Source organism: Polyodon spathula, chromosome 4, assembly GCF_017654505.1.
Source record: "Polyodon spathula isolate WHYD16114869_AA chromosome 4, ASM1765450v1, whole genome shotgun sequence".
Taxonomy (NCBI): Eukaryota; Metazoa; Chordata; class Actinopteri; order Acipenseriformes; family Polyodontidae; genus Polyodon; species Polyodon spathula.
Genome location: NC_054537.1, coordinates 76,133,353 through 76,150,617, shown reverse-complemented (window position 1 = coordinate 76,150,617; position 17,265 = coordinate 76,133,353). Strand labels below are relative to the sequence as shown.

At 35.4% G+C, this 17,265-nt stretch overlaps 1 protein-coding gene across 1 annotated transcript in view; it reads left to right on the top strand.

The window, feature by feature from the left end:
* Positions 1-17,265, top strand: part of LOC121313972 (protein naked cuticle homolog 2-like) — a 70,878-nt gene that overhangs the window by 14,084 nt on the left and 39,529 nt on the right. The gene's annotated exons all lie outside the window — the stretch shown is intronic.

Below are 17,265 nucleotides of genomic sequence, written 5' to 3'. Positions count from 1 at the left end.
ATGTGGAGTAAAATGTAACATTACAAAACACGCATTTTCTCATGCAAAAAAAATAGGTAGGAGATGAAAATAGTCTGGGCATGCGCAGTACGGAAAGTAGGACAATTTGATAGGTAGCATAAATTGACGTGACTCTGGAACTTTTTATGTTATACTGTGAAAGTGAGACCTAACAGCAGTGTTCACCATCAACACTTATTTAATACATTGATTTGTTTTTGTAACATATAGACTACATATATGTAGTATGTATTATGCATTTCTCTATTTGAAGTATTATGGATTTTCTTGTATTTACTGCATCATGTAAAGCGCTTTGTGATGGTGTTCCACTATGAAAGGCGCTATATAAAACAAAGAATGATTGCTTGATTGATAAGAAATAAATAAATAAACAACAATAAATAAAATTAAAACATATAGGTCTACTAGCTAAAGAAATAAATAAATAAAAGTTTCTTCAAATTGCATTGGTTCTTTGAAAAAAATACCTCCAGTGTCTGGCTGAGAGAGGATTTACAGAGAGCCGATAAATACATGTATTGTGGTAGTTACCTGCATTAGCATGCATGTTAGGGGGTTATTTATATAAATTTATTGTATATAGATAACAACTGTATTTGATATGTCACCCTGTGTATTTCCACACATTTGTTTGTATTTTTGTGTGTGTAAATGTAGTATCCATGTGTTTAGGGCAGACTACAGACACCTTACACTTCACTGTGTTTGATAATGTTAAGATCTTCCAGAGTTCTGTTTCTAGAAACGATTTGGTTTAATCAGAGTACAGAGCATTTAAAACGTTTACAAATAACATCTAATTATTACATGTTAAGTGCAAACATACTGTAATGAGAAACCACACTTTCAAAATCCGGATGCCTTTTGCTGGGGTGTAATTTCTACATTTCTGTTGCTATAATGTCTTGATGAGGATTAGCCTTCTGGAAATGCATCTTTGATGGGAAAATAGAATTGTAGAAGCTCCCTATTCTTATAAACCAAGCATCCTTTTTGATAGCAGTTGTATAGTAATGCCTGTGCCCAAATGTTGGGACTCTTCAAAGCCTTAAAGACCTTGAGATGAACAGGAAGTAGCTGTGCATTTCAAGTGGGCTTTCATCACACATTTCTTTTTATCATTAATCCTCTTGTGTTGTGCTCGCCACCACTGCACAGTTGTTACTATAGTGGATAACATTTTCACTGCCTGTTCATGAACGTGGAAGTTAGTACCACAATCTGAAATGCATAAGGTAACACTGTAATTACAGGTTAATTCAAATATGATTTTCGGTGTAATTTTTGTTAAATTCATAGAAGGTATTTTTAATTTTTGAGCAATTAATAGATCATTGAACAGCTTTAGGACATACCAGTTGCAATTGTTAGGTGTTGGTTTAATAAATACATTTTCGCCCCATTAAATAAGAACCTATACCTATTTGATATGAATTCAAGGAAGTATAGTAATTGCATTTAAGCTAGTTACACTAGGCTTACATTTCATTCAAAAGAAAATAAATGTTTTGAATCCAGAAATACAACAAGTTCTTACACCTTTTTAAACAGTTTTCCAGTGTAGCCAAAAGCATACCTGTTTTTTTTTTGTTTTGTGTTTTTTTTGTCTTGTTTTCTTCATCAGTAGATTATTAGTGACTGGTGCTCTAGTGGACTAGCTGACTTTCATGCCTTTCACCTCAAGAGGTCTGGGACCGAATCTGGCTCACATAAGATGTGGGAAAGAGCAATGAAAATCAATAATGCTGGCATTTTGGTTATTCAGTTTCCTTCATAAATGTTGTATCGAAGTATGAGAATATATAACTCTGAAGTCAATAAATCCAGTGTCGTTTGGTAGTGTTTTGTAATCTCTTGAGTGCTCTTTTTGAGTTCTAGTGGAAGCATCTGTGTCATTTTACTGCTTGTTGGAGAAGTTGGCCAAACTAATTTGGCTGGCTGTGTGGTGCCTGCAAATCTCATTTAGCTTGTTCAGTCACATCTAAATGTCAGTGTTAAAATGCCGTAAGAATATACACTTTTTGGCATTTCTTGATGGAGGGACATAGATAACAAGTATATTTAAAATTCCATTACTATAAATCTAAAATATTTCTTAAAGCAAAGCAGGCAAGCTTTTCATACACCCTAGAAATGTTATAATCAAAGTTAACCTCCTAAATGTCTGATTTACTGTTTAGTTTTACTTGAGTTTGGCACTGATGTTACTGCTGAGTAATTGACCTTTGACCTTCAATAAAACAATCCTTTTTATATGAATTATTAAGTTACTAGTAGTGCAGAAGACTGTTTTTTTTTTTTTTTTTTTTTTTTTTACAAAGTGAATTGTGGTTAAATGAGATTTGCAGACATGCTGCTTCTGGTGCTATGTGCTTTGTAGAATACAATACAATAGCATTCACAAAATGGCCATAAATGAATCCTACTTCTGATAAACAAACACATTTACTGACGAGAATATAAGAAGACACAAAATAAATTGTTAAGCTACAGGTATTACGTCTTATAATGTGCTGATAACTGGGGTGAATGGATTCAAGTCTGATATTCATTAACTGATAGTTCAAAACTGGAGTTGGAGAATTCTAGAGTCTCAGTACTAAAGAATGAGCACCAATCTTGGGTTTATGACAAGAACCATACTCTTAAAGGTACAACTTTGGGTAGTAGAAACTGCCTTCATCAGTTTTGGCATTAGCCAAAATGTTGTCTACCTTTAATTGTCTTACATTAGAGAACATTACACACACTGAAAAATAACTGAAGAACCACCCTAAATGAGTGTGCACCCTTTGGAGGTATAGTAATGGAAATATAACAAGAAACTCATTCAACTTTTGTCTCTGTACAGAGTATGAGAAAAAGTTAGCCTTTTCTTTTCTTGTTGTTGCTCTTAGGCCTATCAAGCGACAGATAAGATAAGTCTGTGCAGAGTAACTTCATGGATAAGTGATAACTTAGTTTGCCCTTATCTAACGCATCAAAAACTCTCTTTCCTCCCCCAACCCGCCTGCTTAACTAAACCAGTTCTATCTCACTCTGGGGGAGACTAGGTTTATTTGAAAAATAATCTATGTAGCTCAGCCTGGGCAGGAAGTCACAGTTCATTGCGAAAGGTTAGCTGTCTGTGTATCAATGGCCCTTGGAGCCCAGAGAGAATATAAATTACACCCAGGACTGAAAATTTAAACAAATATATATTTTTCAACAAATTGCGATATTTATTTGATATATATATATATATATATATATATATCTAAAAAAAAAAAAAATATATATATATATATATATATATATATATATATATATATATATATATATATATATATATATATATATATATATATATATATATATAAAAAAAAAACATCCGACTATATTCCTAAAGCTTCAAATTGTCATTGCTATTTTCAGAAAGGAAAATCCAATACATGTAACTTTGGAAATAAACACTCAAGTATACATTTTAGGAGACAAGAGAAAGAGTCTTAAATAGCTTCTTGTTATTTTCAGAAGTGTAAAAGTTTTTTTTTTTGTTTTATTTTCTTTAGAAAATACGCTTATACATATTTGGAGCACAACATTTGCACTTGGTTGCAGCATCTTAAAAACAAACTAACTTTAAAGAAGCTTTAAAGCTAGTAAAGAATTCTGCTGTAACTAAGCTAAGTTTGAACTAACGTGGCCCTTACTCTTGCACTTACAAGTGAGATAAATACCTTTACAGTTCTCAGTGCTGTATTGAAATTAGTAAAAGCACCATCTACAGTATTCAAATGTCTATTGGTGAGTAAAGCAAATGGGCCTTCTATTTTAGGGGGAATAGGGAGCGGGAGGATCTCCCCCAACACTCAACCAGATAGGTCATTGTACTCCACAGCTGCTACAAATAAACATCAAACAGATGTGAGAGGTGAATTATTGGAGGCTCTGTTTCTATTGCTAGGGTGCTCCATCTGCCCAGCTTTGCTTGGGGAGCAAAGTTTGTTGCTTTGGGTGGAGGAGATATGACTGTCTTTCATTCAGACAGTTTGTTTTATTTTGGTGGTTTGGAGTTTAAAATGTATTTCTTTTATGAAAGGTATTTTTGTTGAAACCTGTAGTGTAAAACTCCGTCATTACAGAGTGTTCATGCTGTGGGTACTTCTGGACTCTGTAAATATAAAAACCACACCCTTTTGAAATATTTAGAACATTTTATTTATTTATGCCATAAATATGAACCTTATGCCTTGATATTAAATTTATTCTAAAAGAGTCTAAAAACACCAGATGTCAAAGCTTTTTACCCCAAACAGTTTTTAGTGTTATTTTTGTCTGAAGTGGAAAAAAATACTTCATTTACAATTTTAAAACGAATAAGAAAAAAAAACAAAACTTTCGACTATTCACAAGCAACTAAATTAAATGTGTGTTCTTTGGTAACTTTATTAGTTTTATTAGTTTTTTTTTTTTTAAAAAACGATACACTTGGGTTGGTTTCCCCCCCCCCACCCCCCCCCCCCCCCCCCCCCCCAAAAAAAAAAAAACGTTTAATTATGTTTTGTAGTAAATAGCTTTGGGAATGTAGCCCCCAGTTTTTAAACTTCTAAATATGTCTGGGGAATTGAGATCTGTAGTCATTGTAGCAAAAAATGGACAGATTCAATTCTGTTTTTCACCGATGAAAATGACTTTTCCTTTGATTAAAGAAAGAACTGGAAGCTCTCTGCGGACCTAAGAATAATTGCATTAGAATGTTAGGAACACAAATAATTAGTGGTCTGATTTTGACATTGCAAGCCAATTAAATGATCTCCTGGTAGTATGGTTTGCTATTTAAGGTGTAATGATGAGTTTACATTAAAAAGCTAGCCTTTATAGTCTGCTGACTAGTCTGCATTTTTAAGCAATCTGGCGTAAACTATAGCAGCAGCATCACAATGCATAGTAATAAATAACTATAGTGTGCAACACTGAAGTCTAGACGGAGGCATTTAGAAACTCTTGGATTGTAAAGAAAATTGACTTTAGAAATATAATTTATTCTTTATGTTTTATCCCTATGACTTAAGGTTGAAACTGGAATCCAAAATTCAAGGTATAATAACTTGCGTGCAATATTTATTTCTTTGGTAGGAGATGGTTCTTATAATTGTGGACCTATACTTGTAGCAGATTTTTTTTTTCCAAAACAAATTACCCTTTTCCATTTTAACTGTTTTTAGAAATACTAATAATTCATTCATTCATTCAAAACTCAAGATCAACACAACCATATGGATCAAAAGCTTCACAATAAACACGCACATATTTTGTGCATTCAGCTCCCTTGCTTGCACGTCAACAGCTGGTAGTAAATTGACCCCAGTGAGTTCTGCAAAGCTTTCAGGTCATAATTCATGTGCAGGAACAATGAGGGAACCAGCATAGATAGGAATAGATACCTTGGTGTTTCAGTTCTAATTGGTTGGGTTTTAAATGTACAGCAGTGACAGGTACAGACTTAATTGTAACTCTGTGTGCTTAAATGATGTACAGTATAAGGCAGAAGGGAATACTTTTTAGTATTTTGATGCACTGGTGCATTTTATCAGCATATAAAACATTTTTTGTTCATATCCATAAAGTGTCTGTTTTTAGCATTTGAAGGAACATTGATTTTTCCTATTTTAATATTCTTTCAACATTTAAAAGAATAATCTAGAAAATGAAATTATTTACAGTAAAACAATTTTTCTTCATACCCCATCAAATTACCTATTAAAAAAAGAGATACACACCCTTTTGTAACTAAGTGTGTGCTATTTATTTCAGACATCATTTATACAATGGCTTCCTTTTCATGATATCTTTTTGATACAGGCATTTTTAATTTCTGTTATGAACGAATACAAATATTTGTTGCAGCACTGGATATTCTAACTTGTGTTTTTTGTTTAGAAAGGAGTTCACATGCCATTGATAGTAGGACAACACTGCCAAGCCTGGCTTGTAATCTGGAATGCTTTGCTTACTGTGCATCCATCATTCCGTCTGTTCATCTGTGTATCTGTTTGTCTTACTGTCTGAGATGCATGGAATTTAAGCCCACCAAAGTTGTAAGAGATCACAGAATGTTTTTTTTCAAAGCAAGAATTAGTTTTATTAAAATAAGTTTTTTTTTTTTTTTTTTTTTTTTAAATCTATACTGTATCTCTGTATGTAAGTACTCTTGTTTATTTGATATTTTCTGAGATATGTTTGTTTTATTATTCAGATATTGGGTCAGTCCTTACCAAAAAACAGCTTTTTTACCAGCCATCAACATTTTTTCCAAAAGCTTGCAAAATCTTGTAGTCCTAGCTTTTATTTACATTATACAGCAGTAAACTGTTGCATGAAACAGTTGCATAACCAAATTTAGGAGAAACAAACAGCACTGACTTTACACAGGAAAATAAAGTATAGTTTGAACCCCAGATATGCCTATTGCTAAACCTTTTATTTGTTGAGTATATTATCTAGGTTTAAAATGCTTACTGTGACAGGGTGATACAGGACTTAATATTAAATATTTTGTGGGACTACTGTATTCCTTCAAATTTGAGATGTCCTCAAATTTAAGACACAGCCCAAATTTACCACCCTCAATTTGAGGAAGACAAAACATCAAATAAATATGCATTTGCAAAGATACAACCTCAATTTCGCTGTTGTATCGTACCAAACTGACATGAAACAGTGCTGTAGATTAACCACCGAGCTTGTTTACTGTGCTGCGCACTGTATAATACTTAAGATGACGTCTCTGACACAACACTCTACGGCATCAGGCAACATGTAACCCAGCAACCACAACGGCATTGAACTGTGGTATTGCTTGGCATGTCGAAAAATATGGAGATCTGATCAGTATTTCCGATCTGTCCAAGCTGGTCCTGTTAAATGCTGAAATTGTAAACGTTTCTCTTGGAATTCCTCAGGAAGCTTGGTTTGTTTTTTCTCAGCAGTGTCACGTTGCTGCTTGCGTATTCGGGCAGAAGCCCTTGTTGTCTTTTCTTGGCAGTCACGTTGTTGTTTGTGTAATCGGGTCGCCGCGTCTTTTGTTGCTGATTTTAATACACGCATCACTACACTGCACTTTAAGATGCAGGCTATTTTTGAGAAGCAAAAAAATGGCTAAAAAAGCGTGTGTTAAATTCGAAGGAATAATGTATTGCAGCATTGAAGTTTATTTGAAGATGTCTGTCACAACAGTCACATTCACTGTTCTTGTTCTGTGAGCATCTTCATACAGGTCTCATTACGTGGTGTAATTAAGCTTCCTCTAGCTGTGTTTCCAAACGCTGGAAAAGCCTGAATGTAATTAGACCGAATGCAGTGCTTAAACATCCTTGCTCCCCTCAACGTGCATTACATCAACTGGCACATTTGAGTTTGATGCTCCCTTTAAAGTCTATGAAATACTTGGCAGATTAGCCAGTTGGCAGCTTTTGAGGCAAACATTCAACAAATTGGGATTCTATGGTCCTCCTTTATGCTGTTGCTAGGAATTACTTATAATCATGTTAGCAATCTCATCTTAATGAACCAGTGCAGCTCAAATTAATTTGTCTGATATGAGACATGCATTTTAAAATATAATATTAGAATGCAGAATAAAGACATTTCAACTAGTTTAATTAATTGGTATTTTAATTGGTATTTTATTCTCCTAATAAAAATAATATGCCTGTAGTTTGCAGTAAAATAGGTATCTAATTATACAGATTTAATGTAGTGTATAACTTAATAACTAGTTGGGGAAATGTGTGCTAAATATGTGATTGTGGCAAATGGATCCCTGAAGAAGTGCTTCACAAGGCCTTGGTGGTTGTTGACAGTGACAAATAACTCTATTTACATAGACACACAGTACAATCCTTTGATCTCTTTTGCCAAAGAAGATGGGCTGTCTGTGAAAATGTGATCACTGCCAATTGCAAGATGAGCCTTGGTCTTTAATACCCCGTTTGCACTGGCCATTTTTAAGCTGTCTTTGAGGTGGCTTAGCTCTTAGGGCGGCTTTATTTCTGGTGTATAAACACACCTGTCCTAATTCCAGCCCTCCTAAATGTGGCCTGCTTCAGAGAGTTGCTTTGCGACGGCTTTGGTCTGTTTTTTGCTCCACTGTGAACGCATCAGTCCCTGAGCCGGCTCAAGCAAAGGCATGCTGTCAACAGTGCCCCCAGTCAGTTTTGGGAACAAAAAGCATAACAGACTCAGACAAAGTGCTTGCTACTATTTTTTAAAATCTTCTATTCTGGGCAGTTTCACTCATCCATTTGATCGTGGCCATGATATGTAATAGTTTTATATTGTATTACCCCCCAGTGTTTACTTGAAACGTGTCCGGCTTATCGGTACTTCAATAAAAATACAAGTAAAAATGTGTAAACTCAGGAAATTGCAATGCACGTATGTACTGTATTAACTTTTTGTTCATGAGGTCGCCATGGAGATCGGACATCTGAGGTCACGCAGGTTAGTTCAGGGGCTCAGAGCCAGCTTAGAGAGCTGCTTAAGTGTAAACAGGTGGCTCAAATGATAAGGATTTTTTAATCTAATCGACCCCAAGGCAACTCAGGTCGGAGTTTTAAGTGTAACTGTAGCTGTCATTCGGATACTATATTATTGGTGCAATTTCCTCTTGTCTGTTTTTTTTTTTCTTTTCAGACTGAAATTTCAGTGTGTTACCTATTCTTTCAAAATGACAAATGCAGGAACTGATAGTTTTAAATGGGAAAATGTTTTAAATACAGAAGCCTCATACACAACAACACCTGACACACAGCAAATTACTTTGAAAATGCATATATGATTTAATAAAGCTCTGCTTTGCATCAGTTATAGTCTACAGTACATAAAGGAATTACTTTAAAGCTAAAAAAGTTGTAGCCTAATTAAAAAGCAACAGTAGCAATACAATTTATCTTAACCGTCCAGCTTTAAATGTCAAAATACATTTTAGAGTGTACTATCAAAATGTCGTAGCAAAGCCTGTTTTATATGCATAAGTGTCAGTGCTTACAGCTTTTATCCTTAAAAAGGTTTACATTGCTCACTTTAAAGCGTTCAGAAATAATCAGGTCTGCTTAAGCAGTTTGTGTGTGCATGTGTGTGTGAAGAGAGTTTGAGTCAGTGGGAGATTTGCTGCTTTTGAAACTGGCTCCACTGGAAGGAAGCTGAAAGCTTTCATCTTTGAATGAAAAGCATGTGGCTGCCATCCAGAACAGCAGTGTCTTTCATCACTGTAGCACTAGACATCTGTTCTTGGTTTGTGCACTGAAAAATTTAGCAAAGAATGACTTTGGGTGGGGGTGGGGTGGGGTGGGGGTGGGGGTGGGGGTGGGGTGGGGGTGGGGGTAGGGGTGGTTCTTTTCAAGACACGTCAAAGAAACAGGGAAGTGGGTACAGGGTAGAGTAGGCTTTCAAAACACAACATTGTGCACACAGAGGCTGGGACCTCCTGAACACAGTGAAAGTTATTATTATTTTATTATTTGTTTATATAGCAGACACCTTTATCCAAGACGACTTACATAGACTAGGGTGTTTGAACTGTGCATCAGCTGTAGAGTCACTTACAACAAAGTCTCACCTGAAAAACAGAGCACAAAGAGGTTAAGTGAGTCACACAGTGAGTCAGTGGCTCAGCCAGGATTTGAACAGGGAACCTCCTCCATTTTCTTTAACCACTAGACCACACACTATAAAGCAGTTAAAGCAGGTTGTGTTTCTAGATGAAAAAAGTGTTTATAAAAAAAAAAAAGTGAAAAAAGTGTTCCATAAACATATTTACATGAAATTTGTAAATTGCCTCATGCAAAATCTGATATGGACGTTGAGCCGCCTTGAAAAAGGAAATTTGGGTCTACTTTGAAATTTGATAGTCAAACTAAATAAACTCCCTTTTCTGTTGATATTAAAGCAAACTATGTTTATTTATTTGAGGATATTTATATAGTTGTTTATGTTTAAAAAAAGGAGGAGGGGGATATTTAACTGGAAATGCAGGTTTGACCACAGTCAAAGTATTGTTTTTTCATTTTTTTTCAAAATGATGGCACATTTGACATAAGAGTACCTTCTTAAGTAATGCAGGTTAATCCTGGCAATCTTGGAACCACCTTCTTTCACAGTTGTGGGAGTTAAAAATTAAAAAAGACCCATTTTCTAAATAAACAAAATGATTCTACACTAAATAATATTTTAGACTGAACTTTTTTGAGTAACTACCCCTGCATGCCCTCAAAAAACTTTGAAAGTCTGTGAATGAGCACCTGTGGGTGGAGTTTCTTCAGCTTGTATGTAACACATTTCTCAGTTGTAAGTCTATGAGATAGTGTTAAGCACTCTTGCCTGTTTTCTAGATTACTGTTTCTCCAAAATGGCACAGTCTTCAAAACACTCATCATATGTTGGTGTCACCATTGGCAAATAAAACAAGTTTTAATTAAACCCAGCTCTAAGGAACCAACAGGGAATGTCAGATATAATGAAAAAATCTAGGATATGTTGTATTTTCTCTTAAGCTTGTGCTTCTTTTATCTTTTAGAACACTTCAGTTGCATTTAGTCCAACTCCTTCATGCTAAAGGGGCACAATTCAAACAGCAGCTGAAAGCTATTACAGCTGAACATATATTTCCAAAAGTAAACAAGGAACAATCACCCTTTGTGTAAAAGTCCATAAAGCTAATTAAAATAACCCAGTAATTCTATTGATGTTGTTCTGTAAGCCTGGAGGCTGGGGTTCAATCCTCACTGTCTTTTATATCATGTATTTTACTATATATTTTATACTGGTAAAATCTTTACATTATCAAATTCACCGTGACTTATGCATCTTTCTATGAAAATAAAAGAGTGGCAACGCATTACGCGTGTTATTTTCTGGGTTGTTTCATTAGAGAATATAATCATTATGAGCCAGTGTGTCTGTACACTGGTTCTTTTAAAAACACTGTTACAAGTGTATAATCATACATCTTTACAAGAATTACATGTTAAGAAGATTTAGGCCATACTATTTTGATTGCAGATTGAACAGTACATGTACTTCACTTTAGGGTGGATGTGCCAATTAGACACCCCTAGGCAGGCAGGCGAAGAAGGTGAACGCCTCATGGCAAATTTAACAGAGAGGCAAAATGAAAGATAATTCTTAAGTCTGTTTTAGTCTTTTAAGACAAACAACTGGCACCAGCCTGCTTTATTGTCTATGTTGTCTGTTTTTAATATGTTAGCTGTATAATAAAGATGTTTATTATTATTAAAGTCAGACCTCACATATCCTACCCTGTAAAATTTTGGCTTTCATTGATGGTGTGACGCATATCTGATTATTTCATTTTGGCCTGTTCCAACCCTTGTCTGTTTTTCAGGGAACACAAAAAAAAAATACAATATCAAAAATACATAGCTGAAAGGACTGTGTTTTAAAATAAGTAGGCTTTCATTTAGAAGTACTGTATTGGTTTTATTGGTAGGCCTACAGTATTATATATTAACAGGATAACTATTTTAATTCAGAACTATATAATTCTGGAAATATCCCTTGCCAAAACTAAAGAGACAACACATTAACTGCAATACAGTACATATTTTTAAATCCGGTATGTATTGTAGCAGTATGTAAAATTTCCCATTAATGACCTAACAGCAAAATTAAACCTAAATGTTACCCATGCACAGAACTGTGTAAAATGTAAAAGGCAATGCAATTTAGAAAAAAACAAAAGATCAAAAAAAAAAAAAAAAAAAAAAAAAACCAAACAACTGGAGGAAGCGCTGTGTAACTGCACAATAAGACAGACTGAATTGGCACTAGAGAGATTTTTAATTTTTTTTTTTAAAACACGGGCTGTGACGGATATTCAGATAAATTGTAACACTGAAGAGATGGACTTTGTATCAGAAAACTGGTGACAGAGTTGGAAATCGTGAGTGACGGGTAAGTGCATTAATTTGTTCCATATATACACTGAACAAAAATATAAACGCAATATGTAAAGTGTTGGTCCCATGTTTCATGAGCTGAAATAAAAGATCCCAGAAATTTTCCATACGCAGAAAAAGCTTATTTCTCTCAAATTTTGTGCACAAATTTTTTACAGCCCTGTTAGTGAGCATTTCTCCTTTGCCAAGATAATCCATCCACCTCACAGGTGTGGCATATCAAGAAGCTGATTAAACAGCATGATCATTACACAGGTGCACCTTGTGCTGGGGACAATAAAAGGCCACTCTAAAATGTGCAGTTTTGTCACACAACACAATGCCACGGATGTCTCAAGTTTTGAGGGAGCATGCAATTGGCATGCTGACTACAGGAATGTCCACCAGAGCTGTTGCCAGAGAATTGAATATTCATTTCTCTACCATAAGCCGCCTCCAATGTTGTTTTAGAGAATTTGGCAGTACGTCCAACCCGCCTCACAACCGCAGACCACGTGTAACCACTCCAGCCCAGGACCTCCACATCCGGCTTCTTCACCTGCGGGATCATCTGAGACCAGCCACTCTGACAGCTGATGAAACTGTGGGTTTGCACAACCGAAGAATTTCTGCACAAACTGTCAGAAACCGTTTCAGGGAGGCTCATCTGCGTGCTTGTCTTCCTCACCAGGGTCTTGACCTGACTGCAGTTCAGCACCGTAACCGACTTCAGTGGGCAAATGCTCACCTTCGATGAGTAGTTTTTCGAGATTTACGATTATACTGTAAATACAGTATAATCATAAATCTCAAAAAACTACTCACTTCTAAATCTTTTGTAGTCATTTTTGTATTACTTTAGTATAAATACATGTCAATTTGGATTCATATGTTGTTTTTTTCTGACTTTATGTGAACGAAAAGACACACATTTGCCCGTTTTCCCATTGGAAATAGTGATATTTTGAAATATCACTGTCCTGGTCTCAAAAACAAAGTTTGTGAGGAATAATAGGCATTTTCTATACTTTTGAGGCATAAGCAATTAGGAAATAACACTTACTACCCAGGACCAAAAAAAAAGATATATATATTTGTTACACAGTGTTATTATTTTTTTATTTTTTTTTTTTATTTATTTATTTATTAGCAGACACCTTTATCCAGGGTGACCTTACAGTTGTATACAAAAAATACAGATGAAGAATTACAGTGCAATGTATACGCTGTATAAGTCAAATCAGAGCTTTCCTTTTCATGTGGGTTGAAAGGTTCAGTGCTGAAAATGGTCAAGTGGCAGAATTTTATTTCAAGTTACATTTTTAATTATTTTTTTTAAACCAAATCATTAATTTTTCTGAACACAATAATGAAGCTTTCTTATTTTACACACGCATTTGATCTCAGACTATCATTATGTTCATGTGATGAAAGCCATATTCTTTCTGCAGGGGAATCTGATTGCAACATGTCAACTAGAAAGCATAGTTTATCTAAAAGATAAAGATGTGCAGTCTGTCTGTCAATCAGGTACCTCGCTTTCAAAATTCCTAACTAGGGGTTTGTGAAACTTAAAGACATACCGACATGCTCTGAAATGCATTGCTTTGTACAGGCCTTCCCAGCCAGTGTCGCTTATTAACTGAAAAGTGCCCTTCACAGCTATAGAAGTATTTGTCTAGTATTTCTTTCCCTAAACTTTCTGACATTAAGATCTACTGTATCTACAATTAAGAGTGCCAATGGCTGATGAATATACCTGGCTGAGGATGCCTATGAAAAAAGTTAAAAAAAAAAAATTAAAATTAATTCCTTTCACTTAGCAGCCTTATTTTTTTTATTAAGTAGAAAATGAAAGAAACTAAATTGACATACATATAGCTAGACTAAAGAGAACATGTTACAATTATACAAGGTTACAAAAACAACTGCACATGCTTTATGCTTTTATTTCAACGAACACATAAATCACGGTCAATCAGAACAATAGATGAAAACATGAGGAACGAAATGAGGGGGCGTGGCTTAAATCTGCCAATCGGTGACTTGCTTTGTTAACAAACAAGCGCTAAGACAGGAACTGCCAAATCACCCACTCATTTGATTGCCTTCACCTTCAAAGGGCGTAGTCTAGAGGAGCACTAGAGGCACACGCATTCGCTCTTGTTAGTGACAGTCAATGTTTCTAGCTGTCCGCGACAGACCTTTTGCTGCCAGTCAAACAACGGACAGACGGACGACTGCAGTCTCTGCCCGACAACTTGCTTTTTAACCCATCTCTGATGATTAATTTACCAGTTAACAGAAAGACTACAATATAACTGCGAGTTACAAATCTAAAAGCGCAGATGTTGTATTGGAATAGTTTTTGGAGGTTTCTTGATTTGTATGTAGCAATTGGGTGGTAATAATTAATTGTCATTTTTACGAACACCATCTGGCTGCAGTTAGTTTGGATCATAGAGGTTTCACTGACTGACACCTGATTGGCTGAGCTGTTGCATACTCACTCCAATAAGACGAATCTTTGCAATGCCATTTGTTATAAGAAGTAACAAGACGTTTCAAACCTGGTTAACATTGGGCATAGTGACCTACTTTACATGGAACTGTGTTGCAGGTTGTCGATTTGTCCACTGAAAAAGGCCCTGGGATCATCTGTGATATAAAATAAACCTCTGTAAGGGGTCAGACTGATACCTTTAAGCATTAGATTGTTGTTTCTTTGTTATTGTATGCTTCTAAATGGAACAGAGAAATCATCTGGGACTTCCACTGTGAAGAATGGGGTTTGTGTCTGGGTTGAGATTTGTAACAGTTTTTTATTTTAATTACCATTCAAGCAAAAAGGAGTAATGGTTTTCAGCTAGTTTGGCTGTGGTTTCGCTGATTAACATAAAGGATGAAGAAATTTAAATATTTATGTTTTATTGGCTTTAAGTTTAAAGAAGGGGAAATGGGTAGACATATTAACAATTCATTAGATTATGTTAAAGTAAATGAACATAGCAAAATAGTTCCATAAAATGTCTCCACCATGCACAACTATTCATTATATAGGTAAGGTACACTCGCTACAGCAAACATGTATTTTCATTTCAACATATGATATCTGGTACTACACTTGGTTAAAGAAAATACTGTTTAGGTGCCATGCATTTTGACTGTTTTGCATTCCTGGATAGTGAAATTGTCTCTGCCCCCTCACTGACTTCTATTCTGTCAATAACCAATCGACTTCTTATCCTATTGATTGGCATACCTTTAGACATTAACATGGTTTGACCCAGAAGACACTACTGAGGTGAAATGACCCAGGGTGTAAACGTGCAAACAGATAACCTAAGAAAAAGCCATGGAAACTCAGGCCCAAATTTATAAAGGGGAAAAACTGACCGCAAAAAGTCACGTAATGTGTGTGTGAACCAGTGTTGTTAAATACCAGAATAAATTCTGTAGGCATTACTAAAATAACGGTAGAGGATGAGCCCTCGTTGTATATGAGACTTTTTTTTCGTGCGCCTCGGAATATCGTTCCATCTTTTCTTAATCTCCTCCACCGTTCTTTTAATAATGCCTATGTAAGTAAAGGCTCTCGTTAGAACCTTGCTTTGCCACTGTGGGGAGACCTTTTCAGGTGCTTCTAAGAACCTTTTTTACATGGATTCTATATTCTCTATTTGCATACTTTCTGTTTTGTCATGTAAGTTATGAAACGTGTATGGAAAATAGGAGTTTGCAAAGCAATATAGTACTGGTAGTATAAACCTTTACAAACTGACTTGATCACATGGGTTAAAAAATGAGCTCTTTGCAGAATGTTATTAATATTTTTTTTCTCCTTGAAAACGATGTCTCCTTCTTGCTGTAGACTCCCACATCACCTTGCCTTTTATATAGCCTACGGCAATTTATATAGACTGCAGCAAATTAACACCTGCTTTTCAGAGTTCTTAAAATAATCACGCAAATACGAGACCCACAATTACCGGTAGCTATAATGAATTAGACAGAATATTTAATAGACCTAATTTGCAAAATCCCCTCCCAATTTTAGCGGTTTCGTTCAGAAACGCCCCAGAATTATATATGCATATACAGAATTACATATGCATCAAGGGCTATAGCGCACAGAGACAATGCCCCCGCAAATCATGTATTAATTGTATGTTTATGCCACTGCGTGTGTTTTATAAATCCCATCCAAGAATTCAGAACCCTCAGCGCCCGTTTTACGGTCGTAAAACATGCTCAATCCTTTTATAAATCTGGCCTCAGAGTTTATTTGAACCAAAAGTAGTACCAGAGATCATATTTTAAAATAAAATGTGCTATATACCAGGTGTTTCTTTTAAAAGTGCACATTAAAGACATATGTAGATAAAGAATGTGCAAAATGGCTATGATGTTTGGAATTATTTTGTTAGCTAGAATTACTTTAAGGAAATATTTAAACAGAAGGTGGTGTTACAATTATTTTACCAAAAGAGAAAGTATTCCAGGAGCACGCTGAGGAAAGAGGGGAAACCATTTGGACCCTGTGTACCCACCATGTTCCTAATAGCTGATTGATCTAAAAACATTGAAATCAAGTTCATTAAGTTGGGGTTCGTCCCTGAAGATGGCTGAATTTAGGTTTATGACTGACTTGAAGAAATTGTGGCTTGCTTGCTGACTTGCTGAACAAAATAAAACTTTCAGTTTAAGATTTAAAAAAATATTTGTAGTTAGTAGTAGTTGGAACACCTTAGATGCTAGTGTGTACAGTAGAACGTTTAATGAAAATGTCCTAAAAAAGAATAACTGATTTTTTTTGTAAATTCCTCAGCTGCACCACTAGCTTGTCACAAATGCAGCAAACTGGAGGTGCTGCTTTGTAGAGCAAAACTAGTAAAAACACACGTATAAAGTGGCATTCTGGACACGTTGGTGGTCCATTCCTCATGAAACAAAACAATCAAGATTGCAAGCCTTCTGACTTTTCCTTGTGTACAACGGCTACTGTAAATAAAATACAACTGCTCAACCTGTTTTTACAAGCAAACATTAATACATTGCAGTACTTCAGTGGATCATAGCATTATACGTTACTATTCGATTTATGGTAAGCATGTTGTAAACATCGTAGCATAGACTGTGGTTGAAGAATTTTTTTTAACTTAGATAAACAGGTGCTGATGCTGGCTTTGTTTTATTAACACGTTTAACATAATAGCAACTGAATGCATGCCTTCCATCATATACCAGGGATTACAGTGTTGCTCAGTGGCTTTCAGCACCCCCACTATAGTAATTGTTCCAA